Below are 11,848 nucleotides of genomic sequence, written 5' to 3' on the forward strand. Positions count from 1 at the left end.
TCCACATTACACAAACCCGTCCCATGCTTCCCAATTAAATGCATTGCCCCATTCAGCCCTGTATGTCCTCATCTTAATCTTGTTATAATTGTTTGTTCCCTTCTGTTTCTCCCCACTGCTTTCATGCTCCCCACCGTCTGCTGAATTTGATAGAAAGGCCGTCCTGTGTGCCCTCCATTCCAAAGTTTTTGCCATTCTCTTTTGATTATGTTTTTCACATAAGCCTTGACCTCACCCATGCCAAAAGATATTCCCAAACATTCTTCCCGCTTCTTTTGCAAAATAATCAGCTTTTTCATTTCCCTTCATTCCTTTATGTTCTGGAACCCACATATACCTGACGCTCGTCTATAATTTACTTAATCTATACAATATATCATAAATTTTAAATCACACATTTGACCTACTTTGTGATACCATGTTTTTTAAGTACAGTAATGCTAATAGTGAATCTGAACCGACGACAACCCGCTTTAACCTGTTTTGTTCAACCAACTGTAGTGCCATCATGATCGCAAGCAATTCCACTGTATATACTGCTGTCGCAGACATGCCACACAAAAGATGCCACCCGGCACCCCAGCCTCGCACTACCGCCACTCCCCGCCGAGGTAGACGTTAACTCCAGACTCACACGCAGACTCTAAACAGATTAACACAAACTATCGTCAACAAGACACAGACATTTGCTTTGCCATGCCGACACTAAGGTAATCACGTCTGCCCGGTACTTCAAAGGGGAGACCCACGGATGCCGGGTTCTCCCCCAACGCAAAGTTAATTAACTCCCCGCCAGTCGAAGGATTGGACCCGCAGCGAAGCCTCCGCCCTGCTGAGAGCTGCTACTTGGGAGTTGGAACAGGCAACACGACACCCATGGGCGACGGAAGGACACTACTGAGAGGGGTTCATAAGACATCTGTGACTCGACTGGGAGTCAATATTTGAAGAACATTACAGAAACGCCACTAGTGACTGTATTGCTGCAACCTTGAATGTCTAACGTCAAATCTGTTGTTAACTGAACCAGATGGAATGTCTCACCCCAAACCACAAATGGCACATGAAAATAGTGATATTCTCCACATAACAGTTGAACCATTCATGACAGGTATGAAAGAGGATGAGCGTGGAACAATGCAGGGTGGGAAAATGGTCTCGTTATCTTAAACCCAATAATGAATATTTTATTCCACTGGTGTTAAACCAGGCACTGTGGATGACTGGTTAGAGCGTCTGCCTCACAGTTCTGAGGACCTGGGTTCAATCCCAGGCCCCGCCTGTGTGTAGTTTGCATGTTCTCCCCGTTCCTGCGTGGGTTTTCTCCGGGCACTCCGGTTTCCTCCCACATCTCAAAAACATGCATGACGTGGAGACTCTAAATTGGCCGTAGGTGTGACTGTGAGTGCGAATGGTTGTTTGTTTGTATGTGCCCTGTGATTGGCTGGCAACCAGTTCAGGGTGTACCCCCCCTCCTGCCCGATGATAGCTTAGATAGGCTCCAGCACCCCTGCGACCCAAGTGAGGAGAAAGACGACACACAAACTGTTTCCACCCGGTCTCGAACCGGGGACCTTTCGCATGTTAGGCGAACGTGACCACTACACTATGGAAACTGTGGTGGCTGAAGTACCTAAAAGCGGACATGCAGTTTTTGACAGACCAGCCCACCAAGTACCCAACTCACAAGCAGAATTGAATATTTACAAATGATAAGTAATAATGTTGCGGAATAGTGAGCGACTGGTTAGAGCGTCTACCTCACTGTTCTGAGGACCGGGGTTCGAATCCTGGCCCCGCCTGTGTGGAGTTTGCATGTTCTCCTCGTGCCTGCATGGGTTTTCTCCGGGGTCTCCGGTTTCCTCCCACATCCCAAAAACATGCATTAATTGGAGACTCTAAATTGCCCGTAGGTGTGACTGTGAGTGCGAATGGTTGTTTGTTTCTATGTGCCCTGCAATTGGCTGGCAACTAGTTCAGGGTGTACCCCGCCTCCTGCCCGATGGTAGCTGGGATAGGCTGCAGTGCACCCGCGACCTGAATGAGGAGAAGCGGCTCAGAAAATGGATAGATGGATGGATGGATATCCTTGACTTACACACGTTTTTCAAATCCACAAATATATCCACGATTTACACGTGTTTTACATGTTTTGTTGTTAGGAAGACAAAGGCAGAGAGAGAACCATGTGGTGGAAGCTGAGACAGGACGAGTGTTGTGCAGCTTTTTGGGAAGAGGTGATACAGGCTCTCGGTGGACGGGAGGAGCTTCCAGAAGACTGGACCACTGCAGCCAAGGTGATCAGAGAAGCAGGCAGGAGAGTAGTTGGTGTATCTTCTGGCAGGAAAGGAGAGAAGGAGACTTGGTGGTGGAACCTCACAGTACAGGAAATCATACAAGGAAAAAGGTTAGCTAAGAAGAAGTGGGACACTGAGAGGACCGAGGAGAGGCGAAAGGAATACATTGAGATGCGACACAGGGCAAAGGTAGAGGTGGCAAAGGCCAAACAAGAGGCATATGATGACATGTATGGCAGGTTGGACACTAAAGAAGGAGAAAAGGATCTATACAGACTGGCCAGACAGAGGGATAGAGATGGGAAGGATGTGCAGCAGGTTAGGGTGATTAAGGATAGAGATGGAAATATGTTGACTGGTGCCAGCAGTGTGCTTGCTCGATGGAAAGAATACTTCGAGGAGTTGATCATGAGGAAAATGATAGAGAAGGGACAGTAGAAGAGGCAAGTGTGGTGGAGCAGGAAGTAGCAAGGATTAGTAAGGGGGAAGTTAGAAAGGCATTAAAGAGAATGAAAAATGGAAAGGCAGTTGGTCCTGATGACATTCCTGTGGCGGTATGGAAGCATTTAGGAGAGGTGGCTTTGCAGGTTTTGACCAGCTTGTTCAATAGAATTCTAGCGGGTGAGAAGATGCCTGAGGAATGGAGGAAAAGCGTACTGGTACCCATTTCTAAGAACAAAGGTGATGTGCAGAGCTGTGGCAACTATCGAGGAATAAAGTTGATGAGCCACACAATGAAGTTATGGGAAAGAGTAGTGGAGGCTAGACTCAGGACAGAAGTGAGTATTTGCGAGCAACAGTATGGTTTCATGCCTAGAAAGAGTACCACAGATGCATTATTTGCCTTGAGGATGTTGATGGAAAAGTACTGAGAGGGTCAGAAGGAGCTACATTGTGTCTTTGTAGATCTAGAGAAAGCCTATGACAGAGTACCCACAGAGGAACTGTGGTACTGCATGCGGAAGTCTGGAGTAGCAGAGAAGTATGTTAGAATAATACAGGACATGTACGAGGGCGGCAGAACAGCGGTGAGGTGTTCTGTAGGTGTGACAGAAGAATTTAAGGTGGACATGGGACTGCATCAGGGATCAGCCTTGAGCCACTTCCTGTTTGCAGTGGTGATGGATAGGCTGACAGATGAGGTTAGACTGGAATCCCTGTGGACCATGATGTTTTCAGATGACATTGTGATCTGCAGTGAAAGAAGGAAGCAGCTGGAGGAACAGTTAGAAAGATAGAGGCATGCACTGGAAAGAAGAGGAATGAAGATTAGCCGAAGTAAAACAGAATATATGTGCATGAATGAGAGGGGTGGTGGGGGAAGAGTGAGGCTACAGGGAGAAGAGATAGCAAGGTTGGAGGACTTTAAATACTTGGGGTCAACCGTCCAGAGCAATGGTGAGTGTGGTCAGGAAGTGAAGAAATGGGTCCAAGCAGGTTGGAACGGGTGGAGGAAGGTGTCAGGTGTGTTATGTGACAGAAGAGTCTCTGCTCGGATGAAGGGCAAAGTTTATAAAACAGTGGTGAGGCCAGCCATGATGTACGGATTAGAGACAGTGGCACTGAAGAGACAACAGGAAGCAGAGCTGGAGGTGGCGGAAATGAACATGTTGAGGTTCGCTGTTGGAGTGACCAGGTTGGATAAAATTAGAAATGAGCTCATCAGAGGGACAGCCAAGGTTCAATGTTTTGGAGGCAAAGTTAGAGAGCGCAGACTTCAATGGTTTGGACACGTCCAGAGGAGAAATAGTGAGTATATTGGTAGAAGGATGATGAGGATGGAGCTGCCAGGCAAGAGAGCGAGAGGAAGACCAAAGAGAAGGTTGATGGATGTCGTGAGGGAAGACATGATGGCAGTTGGTGTTCGAGAGGAGGATGCAGGAGATAGGCTTACATGGAAAAGGATGACGCGCTGTGGCGACACCTAACGGGAGAACCCGAAAGGAAAAGAAGAAGAAGAAGAAGTTGTTTGCATTTATTAGGTGAGGTGATTTTTATTTTTTTCCCCACTGTGGTTCTGAGCCGCCGGCCCCCCGGGACAACACCGGCTTCCGTTGGGCAGGAATGAATGAAGACTTTGAGACACCGTGGCTTTTGGGCAAATTAGATTTCTTGAACAAGCCTTCGTGTCATAGCTGCTGCTTACAAAGCCAGAACAAGGGGAAAAAACTGCCCGAAACTCCTGGACGCCAGTTCTTAAGGTTGAATTATCTGAGCGTGGAATTAACGCAGCCGAACAGATGGTCCACTTATCTCGTAAGATGCAAAACAGACTTCTTTGAAGACCCAAACCCATGCTGTAAAACAAAGACAAGTTAGTGTCCGAAAAGACAAGGAAAGCACTAATAAAGGCACAAATGGCTGTAGGAATTCCTTTGATGTAGAATACAAAGAAAAGATGGTTGGCTTGATAACTGCTCAAAACACTTGGTCCTCTCAAAAGAATTCTGACTTCAATAATGCTTAAATATACATTATGACTTATCATTTGTAAATATTCAATTCTGCTTGTGAGTTGGTTACTTGGTGGGCTGGTCTGTCAATAACTGAGTGTCCGCGTTAGGGTACTACAGCCACCACAGTGTAGTGGTTATCACGTTTGCCTCACACGCGAAAGGTCCCCGGTTTGAAACAGGCTGTCTGCTTGTCAGGCAGCTGTCGTATGTGGTTTGCTGGTGATGTTCTGCAGTGGAAGTAACCATAACTTAGTGGTGTGCATGTGCACTTCACGTGTGAAAGGTCCCTTGGTATGAGCAAGGCCTGGTATTATTATTATTTTTTAAATTAATCTGCCTTGAAAAACAGCTTCGACAAAAACCTTCTCCCCGTCGGGAATCAAATCTTGACCTCCTGCTCGGACACCGTGAATAGTTCTGCCAGTGAAGTGGGAATCATGATCGAGAGGTTGCGTGTGAAGATTCTCAACTTGTGTGTGTGTATCTTGAAACCTGCGTTCCGTTTGTCTCAAAAATATTCGCACTGATCTCCAAACGCACCATCAACAATACACAAGCAGAACTGAATATTTACAAATGACAAATCATGATAAATGCACACACATAAAAAAAACCAAGTGTAAATTAAAGATATGTTTGTGGATTTGAAAAAAAAATGCATTTTAAGAAAGATGATGATGTGAACTGCAGCTTTTGTAACGAATACCCTGAAACAGTTGTCCACATGTTTTGGTACTGTCCATATGGTCATCTTTTTGGGGGCAAAACAGATTTTATTCACAAATGATCCTAGACTACAACTCCACCAAAGGAGGAGTTGACAATCTGGACAAAGTCACAGCAACATACAGCTGCCAGCGCAAGACTGCCCGTGGGCCCTTGGTGATTTTCTACAACATTGTGGACATGTCTGCTTACAATGCTTATGTCCTGTGGACTGAAATCATACAGCGATGGAATGCCGGCAAAGTATACCAATGTCGGCTTTTCCTGGAAGAACTCGGCAAAGCACTCGTCCCTCCCAAGATCCAGAGGTGAGCCAGGCCAGCTCGATCCCCAGCAGCTGCAGGTGTCACTGAAAAGGTCAAGTTCAAGTCATCCAACCAACCTGCAATGGATCCAGTGGATACAGGTGTAAAGAAACAGAAAAGATGCCAGGTCTGTCCCTCCCGAGAGGACAGTAAAACAAGTACTTCTTGTGTGAAATGCAAGAATTACATCTGCAGAAAGCGAACAGTTACATTCTGTCCATCATGTGGAGAACATTGAAAATGTTGAACATTGAAAATATGAGAAAAAGGGCAAGTTAAATGAAACAAAAAATGTGTTTGTAAAGAGGGAAAAACTTCAACTAAATTGTTCTTAAATATAGTGTTGGAATTAAACATGTATTGCATGTCTCTCTTCTAAATGTTTATACAATCTAAAATAAAGTTGTTATTGGTTTGACCCATTTTTTGACTGTTTTGAGTGGATTTACACAGTTAGGGTCAAAATGACCCGCAACATAATCAATGTAATTTTTTACCCTGAAACAGTTGTCCACATCTTTTGGTACTGTCCATATGGTCACCAACTAAAAATAAGAAACAAGGACAAAAGAAACAGTCATGACGACCATTTACACATCCAGGAGAAAGTCATCAGGGGCCTCATTTGACACAAATCTTTGACACAAATATATCTGTGACTTACGTGTTTTTCAAATCCGCAAACATATCTGTAATTTAAACGTGTTTTTTAAAATTATGTTGTGTGTGCATTTATCTCCCATTCCGTTCTTCCCTCACTCGTGAACAAGACCCCAAGATACTCCTCCACTTGGGGCAGAATCTCATCTCCGACCCAGAGAGGGCACGCCACCCTCTTCCGACTGAGGACCATGGTCTCAGATTTGGAGGTGCGGATTCTCATCCCAGCCGCTTCACACTCAGGTGCGAACCGCTCCAGTGAGACTTGGAGGTCACGGCTTGATGAAGCCAACAGAACAACATCATCTGCAAAAAGAAGAGAGAATTCTGTCAAAGGTGACAACGGGCAACCTTGGCGTAGTCCAACCCTCACCGGAAACGAGTCCGACTTACTTATGCGGACCAAACTCTGACTCTGGTGGTACAGGGACCGAACAGCCCGTATCAAGGACAGGGAAGAATGGAACGGGTGATTGACAGGCGGATCGGTGCAGCGTCTGCAGTGATGCGGGCTTTGTATCAGGCCGTTGTGGTGAAGAAGGAGCTAAGACGTAAGGCGAAGCTCTCAATTTACCGGTCGATCTACGTTCCTACCCTCACCTATGGACACGTCGGACCATCGACTGTTGGATTCCCATAAAAATGACTTGCAGTCAAGTCATCATCCTGATAGGAAACTGCAGCACTGTGGCATCAGAGGATGTCAATATTGATTGGATCAAAGGCTTTTGACAAGTCCAAAAGAGGTGGGCTGCCATAGGTTTACAGGTGGTGGGTCACTTAGTGGAGGGTCTCTCCTCTTTGTTCCATTTGCATGTTTAGGTTGCTCTCTATTTTACCCTGTTTGCCTTTTCATTTGGTAGTGTGTGTGACCTGTCGTCCCCCACACACTGAATGAATCTGTGAAAGTTGATATTCTACGGCTGGAGCTGTCGGCCTTTTCAAAACGGGCCTTGTAAATAATTTCTGAAGGTAATATAGAATACTTTATATTCTAATATGTAATTCCATATGTATATAATATAACATAGAGTTTCAAGGTGTAACTGGTTTGGAAGGTGTAACGCAGTATAATCAGATAAGGAGGTAGGAGTTTATTGCAGGAAAGCCCCCCCCCCCCCATCAGGGTGTATCTGGAGACAATAAAGAACAGATGTCAAGGAAGAAAAGGACTGTGGGGATCCACGATAGGCATTGAATTCAGGAATGTGGGATGGCGTCTGGAAACGGCATCTGGAGCCAAGCGGCAAATGGTCGTCATTCTGCAGAGCAACGATGACGTCAGATGGCACCATGAACCAATCAGACGACAGCAATTCCATACTTTCACTTTTTGAAACATTGTATAAGTCTGGGGTAGAATCAGATAGTTTTGTTCGACTAATCTATCTGCTAAGGATAGGATAGGAACCCAGATACGATAGGAACCCAGAGCTCTGCAAAATGTATAGACTCCTCTGTCAGGAATAAATTGGTTGGTTTTTAATGAACAGAGTTCTTTCACGAAAACGAGCACGCTGGGAACCACGAGAGGAATAGGAGATTTTAAACACAGGTTCCTTCAATTTCCAATAACAATTGTTTTACTTTTCAAATAAACAGCTTGAAGCAAGCACGCTAGGGCTCTTATTTGGAAAACTACGCAAGTGAGTGTGGTAACGAAGACATTAATAAGTGTGTGATGATTCCATGTCGCGGTCCGCTCGATGAATGTTGAAGCCGGGAAGCGTGACGGCGCCATCGGGTACAGCGTCGCAAAGCCAGGTCTCCGTGAAGCACATGGCCGCGGAACGTCCGAAGTCTTTACTGGTCTTTAACAGAAGTCTTTAACAGAAGATGAAGCTCGTCCATTTTGTTGGGTAGGGAGCGTACATTCGCGAGGTGGATCGACGGGAACGCCAATCTGTGTCCTCGCTTGCGGAGTTTCACCTGAATGCCGGCTCGTTTCCCTCTGTGGCGGCGCTTCCGTCTCCATGCGCCGAAAACCGCGGACGCCGCTCCGGTGAATAACTCGGGGAAAAAACTGAGCGGATTTGCGAAAGTAGGTGACAGAAAGTCCGGAGTAGCCTCCTTGATGGTTAGCAGGTCTCCCCTTGTGTAAGTGAGTCGTGTAAAGTCTCCAAAGATGGACGAAAAACACAAAAACAAAAACAATACTAGAGAACGCGTTCCCGAGGCGACCACACTGGTAGGCGCCATCTTGGTTCAGAGCAGGTCGTCCAGTGACCGAAGGGTCGTCGGTTCGAACCCTGGCTCCGAGTGTCCATATGTCGAAGTGTCCTTGGGCAATACACCGAACCCTAATTTGCTTCCAGTGAGCGTGGCAACACCTTGCATGGCAGCAGCCACCCAGTGGTCTATGAATATGTGTGTGAATGGGTGAATGTGAGGCTTTGTAGAGCGCTTTGCACACTGTGATCATGAAGATCAAGCGTTACATAAGTGCTGTCTCTTTGCCATTTACCAAAGGTGAGAACATGGACACTTATTCCATGGTGTTGGACTTATAAATGTCTTCAGGGGGAAAAAAGCCCTCCAAACTAAACTCTGTAGTAATTTTAGAATCATTTACTGATAAAATATTTGATTTTCTGTAACGTTGGAAATCTCTGGCACGAGGCCGATTCAATACATACAGTGGGTACTGAAAGTATTAAGACCCACTTAAATTTTTCTGTTATATTGCAGCCATTTGCTAAAATCATTGAGGTTATTTTTTTCTCCTCCTTAATGTACACACAGCACCCCATATTGACAGAAAAAAAGCGGAATTGTTGAAATTTTTGCAGATTTATGAAAAAAAGAATAACTGAAATATCACACAGCCATAAGTATTAAGAACTTTTGCTCTGTATTTAGTAGAAGCGCCCTTTTGAGCTAATACAGCCATGAGTCTTTTTAGGAATGATGCAACAAGTTTTTCACACCTGGATTTGGGGATTAAGACCCCTAATGATGACGACAAACATTGGACTTAGTTTTCCCTTGCCCGGAAGCGGGTCACCGAGGCCCTCCACTGGAGCCAGACCTGGTGGTGGGGCTCGAAGGCGAGCGCCTGGTGGCCGGGCCTGCACCCATGGGACCCGGCCGGGCACAGCCCGAAAGGGTAACGTGGGTCCCCCTTCCCATGGGCTCACCACCTGTGGGAGGGGCCATAGGGGTCAGTGTGAGATTGGCGGTGGCCGAAGGCGGGGACCTTGGCGATCCGATCCCCGGCTACAGAAGCTGGCTCTAGGGACGTGGAATGTCACCTCTCTGGCAGGGAAGGACCCCGAGCTGGTGTGTGAGGTCGAGAAGTTCCGACTAGATATAGTCGGACTCGCCTTCTTACATAGCTTGGGCTCTGGTACCAGTCCTCTCGAGAGGGATTGGACTCTCTTTCCCACGGTCAGAGGCGCCGAGCAGGTGTGGGTTTACTTATTGCCCCCCGGCTCGGCGCCTGTACATTGGGGTTCGCCCCGGTGGATGAGAGGGTAGCCTCCCTTCGCCTTCGGGTGGGCGGACGGGTCCTGACTGTTGTTTGTGCCTATGCACCAAACAGCAGTTCAGAGTACCCACCCTTTTTGGAGTCCTTGGATGGGGTGCTGGAGAGCGCTTCTGCTGGGGACTCCATCGTTCTTTTGGGGGACTTCAATGTTTACGTAGGCAATGACAGTGAGACCTGGAAGTGCGTGATTGGAGGAACGCCCCCCCCCCAATAAGAACCCGAGCAGTGTTCTGTTATTGGACTTCTGTGCTCGTCACGGATTGTCCATAACGAACACCATGTTCAAGCATAAGGCTGTCCACACATGCACTTGGCACCAGGACCTAGGTCGCAGTTAGATGATCGACTTTGTGGTTGTGTCATCGGACTTGCGGCCGCATGTCTTGGACACTCGGGTGAAGAGAGGGGCGGAGCTGTCAACTGATCACCACCTGGTGGTGAGTTGGCTCCGATGGTGGGGCAAGATGCCGGTCCGACGTGGCAGGCCCAAACGTATTGTGAGGGTCTGCTGGGAACGTCTGGCAGAATCCCCTGTCAGAAGGAGTTTCAACTCCCACCTCCGACAGAACTTTGCTCATGTTCCAGGGGAGGCGGGGGACATCGAGTCTGAGTGGACCATGTTCCACGCCTCCATTGCCGAGGCGGCCGACCGGAGCTGTGGCCGTAAGGTGGTCGGTGCCTGTCGTGGCGGCAATCCCCGAACCCGTTGGTGGACACCAACGGTGAGGGATGCCGTCAAGCTGAAGAAGGAGTCCTATAGGGCCTTTTTGGCCTGTAGGACTCCTGAGGCAGCTGATGGGTACCGGCTGGCCAAGCGGAATGCAGCTCTGGTGGTCGCTGAAGCAAAAACCCGGTTATGGGAGGAATTCGGTTAGGCCATGGAGAAAGACTTCCGGACGGCTTCGAGGAAATTCTGGTCCACCATCCGACGTCTCAGGAGAGGAAAGCAGTGCACCACCAACACTGTGTATAGTGGGGATGAGGCGCTGCTGACCTCGACTCGGGACGTTGTGAGTCGGTGGGGAGAATACTTCGAAGACCTCCTCAATTCCACCGACACGTCTTCCCATGAGGAAACAGAGTGTGGGTTCTCTGAGGCGGGCTCTCTTATCTCTGGGTTTGAGGTCACCGAGGTAGTTAAAAAGCTCCTCGGTGGCAGGGCCCCGGGGGTGGATGAGATTCGCCCGGAGTTCCGAAAGGCTCTGGATGTTGTGGGGCTGTCCTGGTTGACACGCCTCTGCAACATCGCGTGGACATCGGGACAGTGCCTCTGGATTGACTGGGGTGGTGCTCCCCCTTTTTATTTTTTACCGGAGGGTGTGTTCCAACTACAGGGGGATCACACTCCTCAGCCTCCCTGGTAAGGTCTATTCAGGGGTGCTGGAGAGGAGGGTCCGTCGGGAAGTCGAATCTCAGATTCAGTAGGAGCAGTGTGGTTTTCGTCCTGGCCGTGGAACAGTGGACCAGTTCTACACCCTCGGCATGGTCCTCGAGGGTGCATGGGAGTTCGCCCAACCAGTCTACATGTGTTTTGTGGACTTACCGGCAGTAAGTCGGACTCGTTCCCAGTGAGGGTTGGACTCCGCCAAGGCTGCCCTTTGTCGCCGATTCTGTTCATAACTTTTATGGACAGAATTTCTAGGCGCAGCCGAGGTGTAGAGGGGGTCCGGTTTGGTGGCTTCAGTCTTGCATCTCTGCTTTTTGCTGATGATGTGTCTCTGTTGGCTTCATCAAGCCGTGACCTCCAACTCTCACTGGAGCAGTTCGCAGCCGAGTGTGAAGCGGCTGGGATGAGAATCAGCACCTCCAAATCTGAGACCATGGTCCTCAGTCAGAAAAGGATGGCATGCCCTCTCCAGGTCGGGGATGAGATTCTGCCCCAAGTGGAGGAGTTCTAGTGTCTTGGGGTCTTGTTCA

The 11,848-nt window shown here is 48.0% G+C and overlaps 1 non-coding gene across 1 annotated transcript; it reads right to left on the minus strand.

Moving 5' to 3' along the window:
- Positions 1–1,546: 1,546 nt before the first annotated feature.
- On the minus strand, positions 1,547–1,616 carry trnav-aac (transfer RNA valine (anticodon AAC)). The gene has a single exon. It is a non-coding gene; the product is annotated as a tRNA-Val (tRNA).
- Between the last annotated feature and the right edge of the window lie 10,232 nt (positions 1,617–11,848).

Source organism: Phycodurus eques, chromosome 6 (genome assembly GCF_024500275.1).
Source record: "Phycodurus eques isolate BA_2022a chromosome 6, UOR_Pequ_1.1, whole genome shotgun sequence".
Classification (NCBI taxonomy): Eukaryota; Metazoa; Chordata; class Actinopteri; order Syngnathiformes; family Syngnathidae; genus Phycodurus; species Phycodurus eques.